At 42.9% G+C, this 17,967-nt stretch overlaps 1 protein-coding gene across 3 annotated transcripts in view; it reads left to right on the forward strand.

Moving 5' to 3' along the window:
* Window positions 1-285: 285 nt before the first annotated feature.
* The window catches only part of LOC127357970 (glutamate receptor ionotropic, kainate 5-like), a 177,487-nt gene continuing 159,805 nt past the window's right edge, over window positions 286-17,967 (forward strand). For 2 of the 3 annotated variants that reach the window (XM_051390656.1, XM_051390660.1), the window contains exons 1-2: window positions 286-905; window positions 16,766-17,293. The gene's annotated coding sequence lies outside the window, so the exon portion shown is untranslated. The remainder of the gene's footprint in view (window positions 906-16,765; window positions 17,294-17,967) is intronic. The other variant, XM_051390659.1, reaches the window with a different exon arrangement.

Here is a 17,967-nt window from a genome sequence, read left to right on the forward strand (position 1 = left end):
TCTCTCTGTCTTTCATGTCACATGACGCGCGGCGCGTGCTGCTGGCGTTAATTGCCGGTTGTGGAGTGACGCGACGCAGCCGGGGCGCGTTGCACTTGAGCCTCGTTGGAGAGCAGCGAGCAGGTGGAGGGGGACATGGTTAGACAGCCAGAGAGAGAGAGAGAGAGAGAGAGAGAGAGAGAGAGAGAGAGAGAGATATTGAATTGAAGGGGGAGGGGGGGAGCTAAGGAGAGAGAGGGGCGAGAGAGGTAGGAGGGGGGTTGGAGTTGGGGGAGGGAGAGAGAGAGAGAGAGAGAGAGCTGAATGCAGTCCAGCCTCTCTGCGCTGTGAAGCAGTCCGACACTGAAGGACGCGGAGAGAGGAGCGCACAGCAGAGGAGGATCATAAAAGAGGAATAAAGAAGAAGAAAAGCTATTCTTCCTGTATGTCTCTCGCTCGCTCTCTCTCTCTTTGAGCCACTGGATAAAGAGGATAAACTGCAGCAGGAGGTGAAGCAATAGGAGGAGGAGGAGGAGGAGGAGGTGCTGGAGGTCCGTGTGTTGGTTTCTCCTCTCGCACCGTCGGCCCGAGGAGGCTCACGGTGTCATTGCGACAGTGTGTGTGTGTGTGTGTGTGTGTGTGTGAACTCTCAGGTGGATTTGGAGTAAACCTTTGATTCTGGATCACGAGGAGGAGTTTGCTTGCTGGTGTTTTGTCTGTTGCACCTCCTTTTTTTTTCTCCTCCTGCTCTCTCTCTCTCTCTCCGGTGCAGACGTCTGTGCCGGCTCTCTCACTCGGTCGAGGGACTACCGCTCTCTCCCTCTCTCCCTCCCTCCCTCTCCTCCAGCCCTCAGCCGGCACTAACTGAGCCGGCACTCCGACTGCCGTTCACCGGCTCGCCCACGGAGAGGAGGAGAAGCAGATGGGTGAGTGTGTGTGATAGTGAGTGTGTGATTGTTGGAGGGAATATGGAGGTAGTGGGGGGGGTCGAGAGGAGGAGGAGGAAGAAGGGGGGGTGCTCTTTTCCTGCTCTCCTCTGCTCCCTCTTTCTTCACCTCCTCCTCCTCGTTATTCATTCATTTTCATCCACCACTCACCTCCTGAGCTCCTACATTTCCCATCTTCTTGTTTCTCCTTCGCCCTTCTTTCCTGCAACCATCACTCATTTGCACCATCAGCCACAACACACACACACACACACACATAAACACACAAACACACACACACACACACACAGAAACACACACACACACTCACCACACACACACCACACACACACACATAAACACACACACACACACACACACACACACACACACACACACACTCACACACACACTGCACACATACTAAGAGGAAAATAAATAAATAAATTTTACGAGAATAAAGTGTAACGAATAATGAACAAAAGAAGCAATTTCATGTGTTGTAAACTGGAAGTCATCAAGTCTTCGGTGCCTGAAGCTGAGAGCCGTCTGACTTGACGTAAAATCGACAGTCGGGGGGTTGAACCCCGATAATCCCTCCATCCCCTCTCTTCATCCATCACTCCGCTGCCTCATCCACACACACACACACACACACACACACACACACACTCACTGACACACTCACCTCCATAACATCATCCTCCCCCTTCAACTCCCTCAACCCGATAAAAACAAAGAAAAAATGACAGCAAATACATTCAGACATCCACAAGGTCTCACAAACACACACACACACACACACACAACAGCAGCCTGTTTGCATCGGCCTGATAAACGCCAGTCATGCTACAGTTAGCTCGGTGTTAACAGCTGAACATCAGTGGCACCATGAACCTGATTGCTGCACACACACACACACACACACACGTGCACACACACACACACACACACACACACACACACACGTGCACACACACAGAAACCAGAAAGGAAGTTGATTCATTCACATGATCAATTATTCATCAGATGAAAAGTGCTCACATCCTAAAACGTCCCATGTGGTCCAATTTGCAGCCGAAATGTTTATTAATTGTTGGGTTGAGTTGGAACCAGCCCCCCCCCCCCCGTACGCTGTTCATCAGCTTGTCCCCGTGAATGAGCCGTGTGCTGCTGCGTCTGACGTTGGGGGGGTCTCAGCGGCCTGCAGCCACTGGAACTTCTCAGGTTCTCGTGTTGGACTCAACCTGCAGCGTCAGATCGACAGCAAGGATTTCATTTCACGTGTAGTTGATTCAGATCGGATGAAAACATTTGAGGGAGCTGGTTTGGATTTAAGCACCAATGTTACCTGACAGCAGGGGCGGAGGTGGAGACATATTCATCGAGTAGAGACTTAAAGGTGTCGCAGGACTATTCAATTCAATTCAATTCAATTCAATTCAATTTTATTTGTATAGCGCCAATTCATAACAGAAGTTATCTCAGGACACTTTTCAAATAGAGCAGGTCTAGACCGAACTCTTTAACATTAATTACAGAGACCCAACAGTACCAATAAGCTGATTTAAATCACATGTATCAATATTTATTGTTTATTAATTTATTTTCAGTCAAAAACATTATTGTGGGACATTCAAAATCATTAAATAGTTTGATTTCCAAACATTCAGACACTTTTCCAAATAGTCTTTTTTTTATTCAACCGGATTGAAGAGATCATTAAATTAATTTACCTTTTTGGTTTAATCAAAATAAACGCCAAAACACACCAAACTTGTGGTCCAGCATTCCTTCCTGATAAGTTATGTTATGTGATGTATGTCTTTTCAACTTCCTCCTCCCCCCCACACGGACATTGACTCTCTTTATACGACACCTTCGTTCATTGCATGTACGTTTCCCGCCTTGGCGAGGCGAAACGTGCCGCTGACGGGATCCTCTGGTGGATCGGTGGATGTTTGGCTGCAGAGATGTTAGTATGGAACTTGCTGTGCTGTTTATCAGGTTGAGTGAAGGTTGGAACAGTGTGTAACTGAGTGTTCAAATACTCGATGAAGCTGATTCTGATACTGAAATATATTTTTATGGCTCCGTGCTGCTGATACACGTTAGCAGAGGAAGTTATGTTCTCGGTTTCTTGTGAACGCCACATCTCAGGAACAATTTGAGTGAATTTCTTTCAGACTCAATGATGACTTTATTCGATTTTGGTGGTTGAAAGTCATCGTTACTGTGACATTAGAAGAAATAATTATTATTCAGCGCCGTATCTCAGGAACAGAAGGGCGGATTGTGTGCGGATGTTTTGGATTGGTGGCGCTAATCTTGTAAAGATCTTCTGTGTGTGAAACATCAACTTTATAGAATTTGTAGCTTCTTTGCAGGAACATTATTGAATCATTGAGGTTTCTGATACTGAGGCTTCAGGTGACGAAGATCTGTCCTCTGTAAAAATAGTCTTTAAGTGAAGACAACGTGCTTCTCACTGGATAGTGATTACCTTTATTTCACCAAGAAATACCTGGACAGACATGGAAGTAAGCTGAAAATTGACTGGAACAAACCATGGTGAGGCGGTTTGTTTCTTTCAGGGTTTGTCGGCTCTTTAGTTTGTTGTTTTGTCTTCAAGTTCAGTCCAGAGTTCTGAACTCGAGTCCCAAAATCTGATGTCTTCAGATTTAAAAAAAAATAATCAAAAAGACAACTCGACTTTAACACCAATGACTTCAGAGTTCAATCTTTGGACATGCAGGAAGGTATCGAGTATTTTCAAGATAAAAGGTTGGTGTGTTATTTAAAAAGTGTGCACTGAGTTAACAGCAATGATCCTCCCTCCCTCCCTTACTCTTACATTCACTTCACACAAAATAAGATGACAAATCGGTTTCCAAATTAGTTGCAGAAATGTTCCGTTGAGAAAAAGAATTCATTTTATGAACATTAAAGGTTGTAAACATATTCTACTCGAAAAACAAGGACTTTCTGGAGTTGACTTCGTCCCAACTTCGGTTTATTGTCACAATTCCAGCTTTTATTAGTCAAGAGGAGTGAACAAACGTTTAACTTCTATGTTGCACACGATGCTAACCACTAACAGAAGCACTGAATGAAGCCTCATGGAGCGTCATGTAGCCACAGATCTGTGTGTCTGAAGCACTCTGAGCTTGTAGAAGACAGTTGGAAAGCTGCAGTGTGAGTAATGGACGTTTCGATTTTCTTTTCTTTGTGAACTGGGCCACCACTGTAATGGTTGTAAATACAAGCTGACATCCTCTGCTAAAGCCACAAAGTCTTCATGTGTTTACAGTGATTCTGCTCGAACTTTAAGTGTGGTGGTTTTCGATGAAATGGATTTGTTGTTGCATCCCCAAAATCTGAGCAGGGAAGTTTGTGAAAAGCTACAAAAAGAGGACAAAAGTTGTAAAGAAAAATCCTTTCCCCTCCTTTCCTTCTGTTCTCATCTTCTCCCTTTTCCTTCCTTATATACGACACCTCGGGTTTGTGCCACTGCACATGCGTCTGTAAGTGCTGTATCAAAGCTGGGAAAGGGCTCCCCTCGAGGACGTTCTTTGCTGTGATTATGCGTATTATGTGTACTTAAGTGCTGCCGACGGCACTCTTTCACAAACAACCTCTCAGGCGGCATGTCGCCACTTAAACCACATGGTGGAACTGAATATTTCAGTTTTTAGACAGCAGACGTTTACAGGCACGCACTTAAAGAAAACCAACAGGACTGAAAGCACTGAGCTGATGGCGGCGAGGGGAAACAAACTTGTTGGCAGCTCACACCCGCTGGATGACGAATACGTGTTTGCAGAATTGATTTACGTCACTCTCGCTCAGACTTAAAACCAGCATTGTTCTGACCTTTGCTAGCTTTTAAAGGCATAATTGTGACAACGTGTCCTTCCTGCGTTGGAGTGAATGAGACGGAGCGTGTTATTATGGGACTCAGCACGATCAGATGTTGAGTGGTGGGTGGAAAGATAATCAGACTGAAGCTGGAGCGAGTGTGTGCAGCTGTAATGTATGCGTGCTGTATTCCAGAGAGCGTTAGCCTGCTGTTGTCACTGCGGGTGACAGCGGCGCCTGATGGAGGCGACGTTTGTTATGCACGAGCATCAGCGGCGGCGAGAGGCTGCAGGTGTGTGAGTGAGTGTGTGTGAGTGTTTGATCACGTGTGTGTGTGTGTGTTCTTAACTACACAGTCTGTTTGCTAGCATTAAGTGTGTGTAGGTGCATGTGTGTATTTGTGAGTGTGTGTTTCATGTGCCAGACTGCAGGCAGTGCAAAAGGGAAAATATTCAGTCTGTTTCATATCGCTCCGAATGGGAATGTTTGCTGCAACCCACACACACACACACACACACACACACACACACACACACACACACATCTGCGGCACCTTTTCACATCCAAATGCACCGCGACTCCACCGACTCTGGAACAGAAACAGCAGCTGTGTGTTATGTTTCGGCTCAGCAGTGGTAGACGAGTATTGAGCACAGTTAAGAGATCATCGATTATTCGTCATTCACGTTCGCGTAGGTCAAAGTTAGTGATTAGACGGATCAATTATATTTCTCTCTCACACAAAGTGTAAAGATTGAAATTGTCTCCGTCCTGCTGAGAGCCGGGATTAAATGTATATACTGCAGTACTAAATTGGCCTTGTCAGTTAATTTCTCTCTGATTGATCGTCACACACTTAAAGGGCAACATGCATGTTGAATGAAGCATGTTCAAAAGACGCTATGCTTTGTCTTTGTTCATGTGATCCTGTAGAGAATATTGATGAAAGCTTAGTTATCAAGGAAGAGATTGTAGACTTCTGTGTCTATATGGAGGAAACCAGAGCGATGTTGTACTCGAAGCAGGCGACGGGAGAGAAAATAGACTGGAGAAAGAATAGAAATAGATGAAGGCTGTAGAGCTATATTCACAGAAAGCAGGAGGTATTTTATGTTAGATTACTTTGGATGGTTCACACCACTGATCCACTGCCAGACTCTTCAAAGCATTCAGATTGGAGTTTCAAAAAGACAAGATAATGTCTTTAACACAAAACGACCACAAAAAGACACAAAACGACTAATAAGAGACACAAAATGGCCACAAAATGGCTGCTGAGGACAAAAAAAGACCACAAAACACCACAAAGAGAGCTGCTGACAATGAACCTGTTAATATATAAACTCTGGTCGTAGGACTCAGTGGGAATCAGAGCTGATGTGAAATGTGCATCCACTGGGAACTCGCTCTCACTCTGAGGGTATTTAAAGCGAGCTGCTTTGTTTTCTACTGTATGAAGATGTTCTGATGACCTGAGCCGAGGAGACAAAGAGAGACACGGAGGGAGGGAGGGCAAGAGACATAGAGAGCGATAACGAGTGCGTCCTCGAGTGAAAGACGCAGCGAGCGCTAACGGACGAGGAAGGCGAGGATTTCAAACAAAATTTAAGAACATTCCGTTGACTGATGGAGCCGTAAATTCTCCCCAGACGGCGTCAGATGATATCAGGAGCTCAGATCGGTGTCAGCAGCGTATCCCCGCATCCCTTTTGTCTCCGTGTGACTTCAGTTTATTAACCTACATGATGCCAACACCCATATATCACCTCACCTCACCCCTCGGCCCGTCCTCCGCTCGCCGTGCACGGGGAGCAGCATCCATCATGTCTTTACGCGCCAGATGACATCAGTTAGAAACTCGATCAGCGCCGTTTGAAAAGCCATTCGGCCGACGGATATGGCTGCTGTCGGCGGCGGGCGAGAATGAGCCGTCAAGGTTTATGTCAGGTGAGGAGCGAGGGGGAGATGTCAGGCCTCGCACTTTTATGTCGTACGTGGGCAGCCTTTTTACGGGGGAGCTGAGAGAGATGATTGGCGGCGCAGGGGGAGATAAAGTGGTGGGTTTTTAATTGGAGGCTGTCTCGTTTCGAAATGAAATTACAACAGTGAGTAATAGATGTACAGAGTCGAAGCGTTTCTTCTGGAATGGGAGAGATTGTAAAACACAGCTAAGAGTCGCTGCTGATGGGAAACATTAATGTTAAAGGCTGGAAACGATGTGTAAACTCATACGGATAAACTCGCTCTTAATCATCACGTATGATCCGTTTCTGAGCGCCAACCTTCGGGCAGTAAGGTGTGAGTCCAGGACTTCCTGTCTGTGTCATGGATGCATAACGAGCTGCAGGAATCAGAAAGTAAGGTTTTATTTCTCTTAGGGCTCCGTAATAGTCAACTTAACCGTGAGTCTCATTATTTGGATAGTCGCAGAACTGTACTCGCAGCGGTCCCGTTAGCTCTAATGTATGAATCCAATCCAGAAACTGTATCTTTATTATTCTTTTAAAAGAAAAGAAATCGGTTCCTATACTGGAGCCGGCTCTCGTTGTTTGTTGTTCCTGTGGACTTCCTTCTGTCCACGAGTCGCTGCTTTCTTCATGTCTGGAGTTCAGATTATAAAACAATTAGAAACTGTTGGTGTGAGCTTTGCAAAAAAGAGACAAAAAACAGAATAAAACTAAATCTGACTCTGGTTCGCTCGCTGTAACAAATCTCACTCACGGGGGAAGTCATTTGGTCAGGACATGAAATTTCACAGTGAAGGTTTTTCAGTCACAGATGGTTCAGTTCTCAGATGATCAGAGCTAAACAGAGCAAGACACACAAACACAACAGAGCGCTTTAAATAGGACACAACACGAGGAAAATGTTTACTGATGTGAGTTTGCATTCTGGTGAATTAAGGGACCTTTTCATTTTCCACTGATGTTCCTATGAATATATTCTTTCCCCCAGTTAGTGTTTGAACAGTATATTACTCTTTGTTGCTGCTGTAATAACCATTTTCCGATCAATAATGTCCAGGCTGTCTGGCCTCAAAGGAATAGAGCAAATTAATGAAAAGACTTGGAGAGATACATTCATTTTATATTAAGAAATAGATTTCCTTGAACTCGTCTGTCTACTTACTCATTTAGGGAGGAACGTCATGCTGCTGAGCAGATAAATATTTCACACACAGCTCAGTGTGAAGCAAACTTATCTCAGGACAGAAGAAAATACTGTTTAACTGAGAAAAATCTGCGTACAGTCAAATAAAATGAGCCATAAAATAAAAGATGGATGTTGATTTGTCTTTTTATCAGCAGCTGGAGCCACAATTCATGTCAGAATTCATTCCTCCTCTAACTAATAGCTTACGCTTTCAAGGGATGTAATTATCTCCGCTCCTTCAGCGTTAAACATCCAAACATTCACTCAGAAATCACAGGATGCTTCTTCTGACTTCACGTGGATGTCACATCTCAGATCAAAACAGTGGCCGCTACGACCCACCAGACTCCATTCACAAACCAGTCATTTTAACAGATAGTTGTATAAAGTCAGTCTTTCTGACCATCACCGATGCTGGTTGGGTTGAAATCAACCTTCTATTCACAGAGACGAGAAAAGCTGCGACGTAACGGTAGCTAATCCTTGGGGACAACTGCACCCAAAGTACGTCCACTAAAAGTGTTTGTTTTTGCATCAGTACAAGAACGGATAAATAGTGTATAGGTAACTTTAAAAAACTGCAATATACAAACACACACACACACACACACTACGGCTGGGCGAGTATAAGTACAGATGATACCAAACAAATAAAATATCCGTATTCGGAAAGTTGTTCTGTAAACAGCTCTCAAAAACGACTCTGAAGCTCAATAATCTAATATATTTAGCAACTTCTGATCAACTCTTTGCTTAAATGAAGAGTACTGGCTCATAATGTAATACATATAATATAAACAGTCTGATATATGAAACCTGGAGCATGAAAAAACTTTATTTATACAGAACATTTCATACAAAATGCTTCATAAATTAAAACACATAAAAACAAACAAAACAACCATAAAGGAATAAACTGTGCAGGGCTCTAAATGAATACAATAAAAACAATGAAATGGAAAACATCAAAAAATAAAATAAAATAAAGATTAATACCTAAAAACTAAAGACTGTAACTCCAAAGTAAAAGCCCGATTAAAGAGATTTAAAACACTGAGCTCGTCGTTCTGTAACATCCAGCCAGTTCCACAGTTCAGGAGCATTAAAACAGACTTTTATAGGACACATAAGGAACATTTAAAGAACAGCAGTGGAAGACCTCGGTGATAAAAAGGTGCCAAATGTATCAGTATGACACTTTGTACCATCTAACATAAACAGTAACTGTTAGATATGTAAGATTATTCAGGTTTCCTGTGACACACAAACAGACAAAAGTGTATCCTTAAGTTCCTGTTTTCAGAGATAAACAGATAAATTCTGTCTTTTTCTGTGTAAATTAATAAATTAGATGTCTGATACCCGCCAAAATAAGTCTAAAATCTCAGTTTGGGTGTTAAGATTTCAAAATAAAAGCACAAATGTTCAGTTCAGAACATAAAATATTCACTCAAAAAAAAATGAATGTGACATTTACTAATTGTGTGTATTATACTGATCAGTCTAAACTGTGCCCAGTTCACTCTTCGTTTAATGCATACAGTGTCAGGACACCCCGCTGAGCCTGTGCTTTTAATGTGCTAACATTTACACCGGAGAGCTTTTTAAAACTCGACTGCATGGCTGTGACATTTTAAGAATATGTTGGAAAATGTACAATCCACCTTTCATCGCTGCTGCCCTAATGAGGCGTAAGAACACTCCGACAGACGAGTGTTTTAACAAAAACTAACATTTAGACTAAAGTGGTTCGACCCTCGGAGTCAGTCGCCCTGAAAACCTGCTTCTTTCCTCACAATAAAGACTCTTAACGGCAATCTGAGTCTCTCTGGCTCCAGTAGAGTCTGTCCATACAGTCTGGCTGCATTACATATTCACTCCCTGCATTCATCTACAGGTCGGCGCCTCTAAAGGTGCTAATTTTAGCTGCTGTTGATGATTTTCTAACAGTGATTTCCTTATCGCTCGCCAGACTCTGTACATGTTAAATCCCATTTAAATCCCCAACTAGTCGTCCTGAACCAATCAGAAGAATCAATCAGCTGTAATTTGATGATCAGTTTGAGGGCAGTCGCAGTTTAAATGGATGATCGGATCAATTTCTGTTTCAGCAGATTCAGTCTGTTTTCTGAAATATTAAGAACATAATAATAATAATAATAATAATAATATATAGTCTTGACTAAGGTTCAGTATCATTTGGGTTTTTTCCAGTGTGTGGAGAACCGCTTTGGCGTTTCGGTCGTTTCCACGATGGTTAGTCGGGGCCAGTGGAGGTCATGTACTGCGAGTTGAGCTGCTCTCATTGGCTGCTCAGTTTCAACTCGTCCGTATTAGGAAACAATGGCGGCTCGCCTGCTCACACAGGATCTGGTATTCCAGATAAACAGTAAAATATGTTTGTGAACAGATTTGAGGAGAGAAATAGTCAACAACAGAATCTGGATCCATATCTGATCAGCACTGTTTGACAGTTTGATCTGAGTTTGGTTGAGCTGGACGGACTCACTGATAATGAGCTGTCAGTCACAAGGTAGCCCCGCCCTAAAGCATACCCTGCTTTATGGTCTGTTTTACTCTAAATGGGACCATCAGTTACTAAATGAACATCATGCTGTATGGAAGAAGACTGAAACTAGAGACTGAGACCAGAAACTCATCAGGAAACTGTTTACTGAGGGAATAAATCAACTGAGAAGTCGACTCATTTCTCCATAAGACTCGATACTATCAGGTTTGTTGTTTGCAGCCTGTAGAGCTGCCCCCTGCTGGCTGTTAAAACTTGTTTAAACTCTGCATTTTAACCGTGTTTAAAGAAGCTACTGGCTAACGATAAGCTACCTGCTACCAGAGCCAAGTACATAGACTAATAATTGTATGTATCTCTGTTGCATCTATTTCAGTTGACAGTTTACGGGGCACTTCAATCTGCTCTTTGATTCGTTCCAGTAGATCATACAAGGTTTCTGTATCGAACCGTAGTCTTCATCGAGACTATAGAAATAAAACCTGAATTTTGCTTCGTGTTGGTCTCGTTTTCTCTTTATTTTGCATCCATGGTTGAGTTGCACAAAGTAATGCTTTTTTTTTTGTCAACCATTTTAAAGGCCGATGTTTTTCATTCAGTTTGATGCTCAATGGATCTGCAGAGTGAAGTAGAACATTTTAACGATGATTAAAAACACGCACTGCGAGGTAATGCAAACGTTCAAGGTTAATACTACAAGTGATGTCAAGTGTGTGCAGAGGAGTGAGCACGAGTTCGCTAACAGGCGTTAGAGTGTTTTTGGTTACTGTAACACATCATGGTCAGGGTACAAACAGAAGTGGGCCACGGCGTCTCTGGAGAACCGCAGTGATTTGGATCCGTAGAGGACTGTTAGTCTCCGACCTGTGACATACGGCGCCCGTCCTCGCAGTGTTATTAAAAGCAGTCTGCTCTAATGTGCAGAGAGTTAAAAGTTCCCCGCCGTCTGCTGCTCCAAACAGGAGCTCTACTTGATCAACGTGTAGTCCACCCCCCCCGTCAAGGTGGCGCCCGCTGGGTCCTGACGGCGTTATGTAACCGGGGCGGCGTTGGTGAAAAGTGTTACAGCACCCCCGAACGCTGCTGACAGACGACCTTGGGCTGAATCACTGCAGAGAGCTGCTTGTTACGTTGGGCTGCCTCTGTGTTACATCACATAAACATAATGCAGCAGCAGCTCCAGCGTCCTCCGAGAGCTGCACGCGCTCAGAGAAACACATAAAAAGTTGTGCACACAGAGGTGTTCGAGTTCAACCTCAGTGTAGACGGCTGGTATTTGCACTGTTGAGGCATCGGTGTCCAACAATCTGCAGAGGACATGTTGACATTTACTGTAAGTCTCCTGTCCGTCAGACGCAGTGAGACATCCCATCAACCAGATTTACATTATTATGTTTGCTTTTACATTCAACTTTAATCTTGAGGTTTCTGTTCAATCTACACGTTGTGATGCTTTATCCTCTCGGCCTCTCGTACCGACACACAACCTTCAGCGTCTGAATGAGACGCCGTTGATGTGAAACCACCACAGTCGGATTCAGGCGACTAGTTTCTCATGGGACACGAACCTCAGTCTCCTGGGTGAAAGTCCTGTATCTGACCCACCATCCGCCCCTTGTGTGCAGACTCTCGCTCTTTATACACGAATCCGGAGACGTATCGAACATCTGAACAAAACCATTACTGCGTTGGCGTCTCTACAATGTGACTGCGTTTGAATGCACGCTGTCTACTTTACCTGAATGTGAATCACAAACCTTCACTTACGTCTTTATGTCTGAGAACGCCTTCCTAAGATTCCCTGGACGTGCAGAGGACCAAGATGTTTAAATCTACAGACAGCTAACATGCTTAACTAAGATGTTGAACATTATATCTGACAAGCATTGTAATGGTGACCCTGTTAGCATGCTAGCATTAGCATTTGGGTCAGTGCACTGTGGTGAGTTCAGCCTGAAGGAGCTGCCGGCTGGGATGCAGACGCTCTGCCTCCCTCGGGACAACCTTCACATTTTCAGCCTCACACTAACCCTGTAACCCATTAATGAACGTTTTTCTGTTGGAGGTGGAAACACTGAATCTGCTGTGGAAACTGTCGAGAGATGTGGCTTCACGTATTTATCGTACCTTAATGATGATTTTATTTAAAAAATGCAAAAAAACATTAAAAACGTCATTTGTTGTGTTAAATATCAGATTTACATCAAATCAAAAGACATTTTATTGAAATTGAAGTTGTTTTGAATCCAGTGGTACAAAGTTTGTATTGTTATACATTTAACAGGTAATTAGTAACTATATCAGATTTATTGACGCACACTGTGGATTTTTCTTTCAGCCGATACGATTACTGATAAAATAAATGATATCTTTATACACATTGTAAAACATTGACAACATATCTTAATAAAATAATTTAATAATAAGTTAACATAAATTAATCCAGAAAATTAGTCACATGAATTAAACCCAACCCAAAAATGAATTATTAAAGTAACTCAGTTTTGAATTAACTAATGTGTGCAGCAATTTAATTGTTGTGGAAGTTTAAAGATTTGATGTTTGTCACATAAAACTAATTGACTGATAATCACTAAATTATTTATCTTTATTGTATGTCAGCTGTTTTGACAGGTAATGTAATAATTTGTTTTAGTAGAAGAAAACTGACTAAATTCAACATTTGTATAAAGAAAAATTAAGTTGAGTTCACACATTTTAAATAAGTTTGGAGAAATGCTACGAGTCTAACTTCAATTAACTTAATTTATCCAAGTTACCTTAACAAATACTTGAGTTACTTCTACTCAGATCAAATAACCTTTAATGCTTCAACAGTTTGAGTTGAACCTATCAGGTTTTATTGATATATGTGAGACCTTGATGAATAAACTCTGTTGTCCTTTGTTCATCCTGTAGATCTTAAGTTCCCTTCCCATTCTCCTAAATGTCCATTAAAGTGAGTTTGTTGCACCGATACTGAACACGTGAACCTCGATCCTGCAGCCTTCAGCGCTCCACTATGAGTTTCTGCTGCTCACCCACACAATCTTCAATATCCGGTCCAAAAATATTCGAAATGTTCTTTCATTGTGAACTGGAAGTGTGTCTGCAGGCCTGAAAAGGAACACTCAGTTTGACATTTCCAGTTATTTGCTGCAGCCGTCATGCAGCACAGCGAATGCTACAGGTGGTATTATGCAACAAGTTACTCCGCGGCATATTTCCTCCTCCGTAGAATCATTTTGTCCCCGTTTTCTGTTGAACAGCTCGTTGTCCTCCCTGTTGGGGTATTAATGATAGTGCAGGTTACAATTCAGAGGAGAGTTTGATATTAAATCTCTGTAATCACACTCATTTCAAACAGTGTGACGACTGCGTGTTTCCAAAGCTGAAATTGTTCTGTAATTATTGCTCCACTTGCTCGAGTGGGCGTCTCTCTCTCGACACTCAAGACATTCACCTGTAATCACTTCTTACGTCCTGATTCATTATATATGTGCTTTTTTTTTTTACTATGCTCGGAGCATTAATGGAAGGAAACCACAATGTGTGAAATTAAACATCATTTTTTGACATATTTGGGTCAAACAGGTACAGATGACCCCAGGCAGAGATCTGTGGTTGACCCTTTAATGGGATCAGTCACGAGGTAGCCTCGCCCTAAAGGTCCATTTTACTCTAAATGGGACCATTGAAACTAGAGATTGAGACCATAGACTCATCAGGAAACTGTTTACTCAGCTCATAAATCAAGAGAGAAGTCTTAGAGTAATCGACTCGACTCTACAAAGAAACCTAAAAACTGACAGACAAACAAATTCCTCACATTTCAAACCTCGACTTTCTGTATAGAAGTATAAACGTCTGAATGTAAAGTACGACTGCGTACAGACAGTTTCAGCTCCAATATCCAAATGCAGTTCACTTCAAGCTAATGCCGATCGGGAGCGTTTCCAGACTTGTTTTAACTACTCATACCACGGACAAACAGCCGCATGGGATTAACATAAAGTGTCTGCAAAGGGGAGACTCGTTGTTATCCACTGATCCATTTTCATTCAGATATCTGGAGGTCAGAGGTCAGTGGATCCCTTTTAAAATAGCCAGGGCAGCTTTTCCATCGCCAAAATGGAGTCTAACTTTGGAGCGTTATTTAGCTCCCTTCCCAACATGCTACCATAACACTGGTTGGTGCCAATGGTCATCTAGTTTTTTATGATAGCAGTATCTTCACTCTAGCTTTAAAACCCACTACAGCCTCTGAAAGACAGAGCTGAGTGGAAGAGGTCAGGATAACAGCGTGGCTCCTGATGCTGACACACGAGGCCAGAGCGATGCACCGATGTCTGAAGACTTCCACTGATGTTGGTTGTGGATTTTACTCACAAGAACAGAAGCTTTCAGTGTCTGCAGTCACTGCTGTCCTCTGTATTCACTCAAGGTCAGAACATCAGAGCTGATTCTCAACCTGAGAGACGAATTCTTCCATTAACGGTACCTGCAGTAGGAAATGATTCTGAAATTGACAGAAATGTTTGGTCCTCCCTCCTTTCAGCTCAATTCGGAGAGTGTTTATTGATGTGGCTGTCGGGGGAGTCGAGGGTTGCCTTTATAATAGAAGATGCTGATTTATGTGTTGCACTCCTCCACTGAGGCTGAATTTTCATTGATTGATTAGTTATTTATCTAAATGTTATTTAGTCTCAAGGCATTAATGTGGAATTGGTTGTGACATTGGAAGAAAAAAAACAATGTTAAATTGGGATTTAGTTGCTGTTTAGTAACATTAGTCTAACTGACATTGTTCTTCAATATTTCTTACATTATATCATGTTAGAAAAATACAAATATTAAATTGTTCAAGTGGGAATCTGGAAAAGAAAAATGTTAAGATGTCTCACTATAGCACCAGAAACAGCTGCAATGTCCCACCAGACTCCATTTAAAAAAACAAGAATTTTACCTCAAAGATAAATAAAAACACTTAAAAACTCAACATTAACAGAATAAAACTCATTAAAACCGTCTCTGTTAGTGTTTCCAACAATCACCAACTCTGGTTTGGTGGAAATAAATCCTTAATTTACTAACGTAGATGATAAAAACAGCAGGTTCAGTCGGAGCAGACCGGCTATGGAAACAAACCACAGAGAGGCTGCGATACAACACAGGCAGAGGGAGAGAGACACCATGTGACTCTGTGTCTTTATAAAGAGAACAGCTGTTTGCTGATATATTAATGCTTTAAATATTGTATATGTAAGATTTAAATTAAAGTTTAGACTACATTTTCATATAAGTTTCTTTTAGACATCGACATTATAAAAATATTTCAACTGAACTTCTGTTTTAAAATCTTTGAACCTTCAGACTGTTAGAAACAAAACTTGGATTTGAGAACAGAGTTTGTGTCCACAGACTCCACATTAGTCGTTATTACAGGTAGCAGCGGAGCTTACCTCGTTTTACATCATGAACGTGTTTCCTCCTTTTATTTTCCGCTCTTTTTTTCCACAGAAACCTTGTTCCTCCTCCCACTTCCCCCCCCCGAGACTTAATTTTCCTTCTGTGTCTCTGCTCTGGTTTGTTTGCTTCCCTCCGTGTTCTTCCGCTCGTCATTTAGACGCTTTTATCGACCCCAGTCATGTCGACTTAATTTTATTTTTGTTGTGTAGGCTGCCTGTAAGAAATCAGGATTCCCATAATCCTCTTTTGTTGTTTATCTTTAAGTCGACTGTATGACCGAGTTATCTGCTTCACTTCACTCTGTGTTTTTATAATTTATCACCTTTTAATCTCCTCAAACAAACATTTAGCATCTTTAGCTTTTATCCATTGAGTGGAAACCTCGTATCTCCACATTGGCAACAGGAGAGCGTGTGATTGTGATCTGCTGGTGATATACGGCAGCGCTGATTACTGGACGGATGTCAGGTGTGCAGCTTGGAGCAGGTGTGGAGGTTGAACCAGGAACCTGACAGACAATATAATCAAACTGAATCATATTTTATTTACAGGAAATATGTAAATAATAGAAGATAGCAAAACTATCTGCATTGTTTTTTTCTTTATTTACGTCACATTTTGTACGTTAACGTCAGTATTCAAACGTTTCACCAACACTGTATCCGAACTTCTAAACAACATAAAATCTCCACGTATCAACTTTCAGAGTCATTATTTCCATAAATCATAAGTTTCATACAAAACTCAACATTTTCATTTATTTCTGGAGTTAATTTAAGTTTTTCTGTCCTTTGAAGTTCTGAACATCAAAGATTTAAAACTAAACTCTCGTCTTGTGTTCTTGTCACTGCAGATCTCGTCAGATCCTCCTCAGCGTGGCGTCAGCATACATCATTTCCCAGAATGCCACAGGTGTGAGCCCACCAGGTGACCCTACTGAACCAGCCTCACCGCCCCCTCGGCCAATCAGCACGTCTTCCTCAGTGGCGCCATGGCAACCGCATCCATTCAAAGATCCAGCGGTCCCCAGCTGCTGCACTGAGGACAGCGAGGAAAAGGATTCTGGGTGTTTGTCTGGAAGGATTTCTGCTTTTTTTGGAGCTCTGATGCAAAAAACCCCCGAACAGGACCGAGTCTCGACGCAGTGGATGTAATTTCATTTGAGTAAACTGGACAATTAAAAAAAAGAGTTTTTACCAGATCTTGCGAGATGTCGGCTCACAGGAGGTGATGCTCGTTCTGCCATGTAGCCGCAACGACCTGCAGAAACTTTTCCTCCGAACGCGGCCATTTTTAACAAGCTGCTGGATGTACGGCCGCTCGAAACAGAAAGAAAACACACACCGGATGAGCTGAGCGAGGAGTTACAAAGTGCTACCAGGTTATTATCGGCCTCGCCGCTTCCTATTTTCGTCTTTAATCTTTGTATTCTGAGTAATCATCTTTTTAATTAATGGCGACGGCGGCGTGAAATCTTCCCTCGCCACCCCCCCCTTCCCTTTCCCTCCCCTGCCCCCCCTCACTCTCCTTCCCGCCGCCGCCAGAGACACCTGAAACCAATTAGCAACAGCGGATCTAGATGGGGATTAGACACAGGAAGAGCAGGAGAGATTAGACACAAACACAAAGGGAAGAGGCGAGGGATCGAGGAAAAAAAACAGTGTGAGGAAGGCGGGGTCCGCCTGTCATTCCGGGGTAATCGATAGGTGGGAGGAGCAGCGGGGGGGGGGGAGGATATGGCGAGATCAGGGCGGCGGCAGAAGATAACAACTAGTTGTGAGTCAGCAGGTAGAGTTGACTGCAGGAGCCCCGAGTCTTGACTGACAGGTGCTCCAGGACTCATTGTCATTCCCCGCACTGTGGCGGTGGCGGGCGAAGCGAGGCAAGGGGAAGCACACGGAGAGCGAGAGGAGACGCTCTTGGCCGGTCGCCACGATCGGGGGCCCAATTAAGAGAATTTGATTATATGCCTTAATCTCGGCAGTCAGGTGGAAAAGCAGACAGGAAGAGAAAGAGGGAGGCAGAGCAGGTGCCACCGATACACACCATTATCTC

The sequence above is a fragment of the Dicentrarchus labrax genome, unplaced genomic scaffold (genome assembly GCF_905237075.1).
Source record: "Dicentrarchus labrax unplaced genomic scaffold, dlabrax2021, whole genome shotgun sequence".
Lineage (NCBI taxonomy): Eukaryota > Metazoa > Chordata > Actinopteri > Moronidae > Dicentrarchus > Dicentrarchus labrax.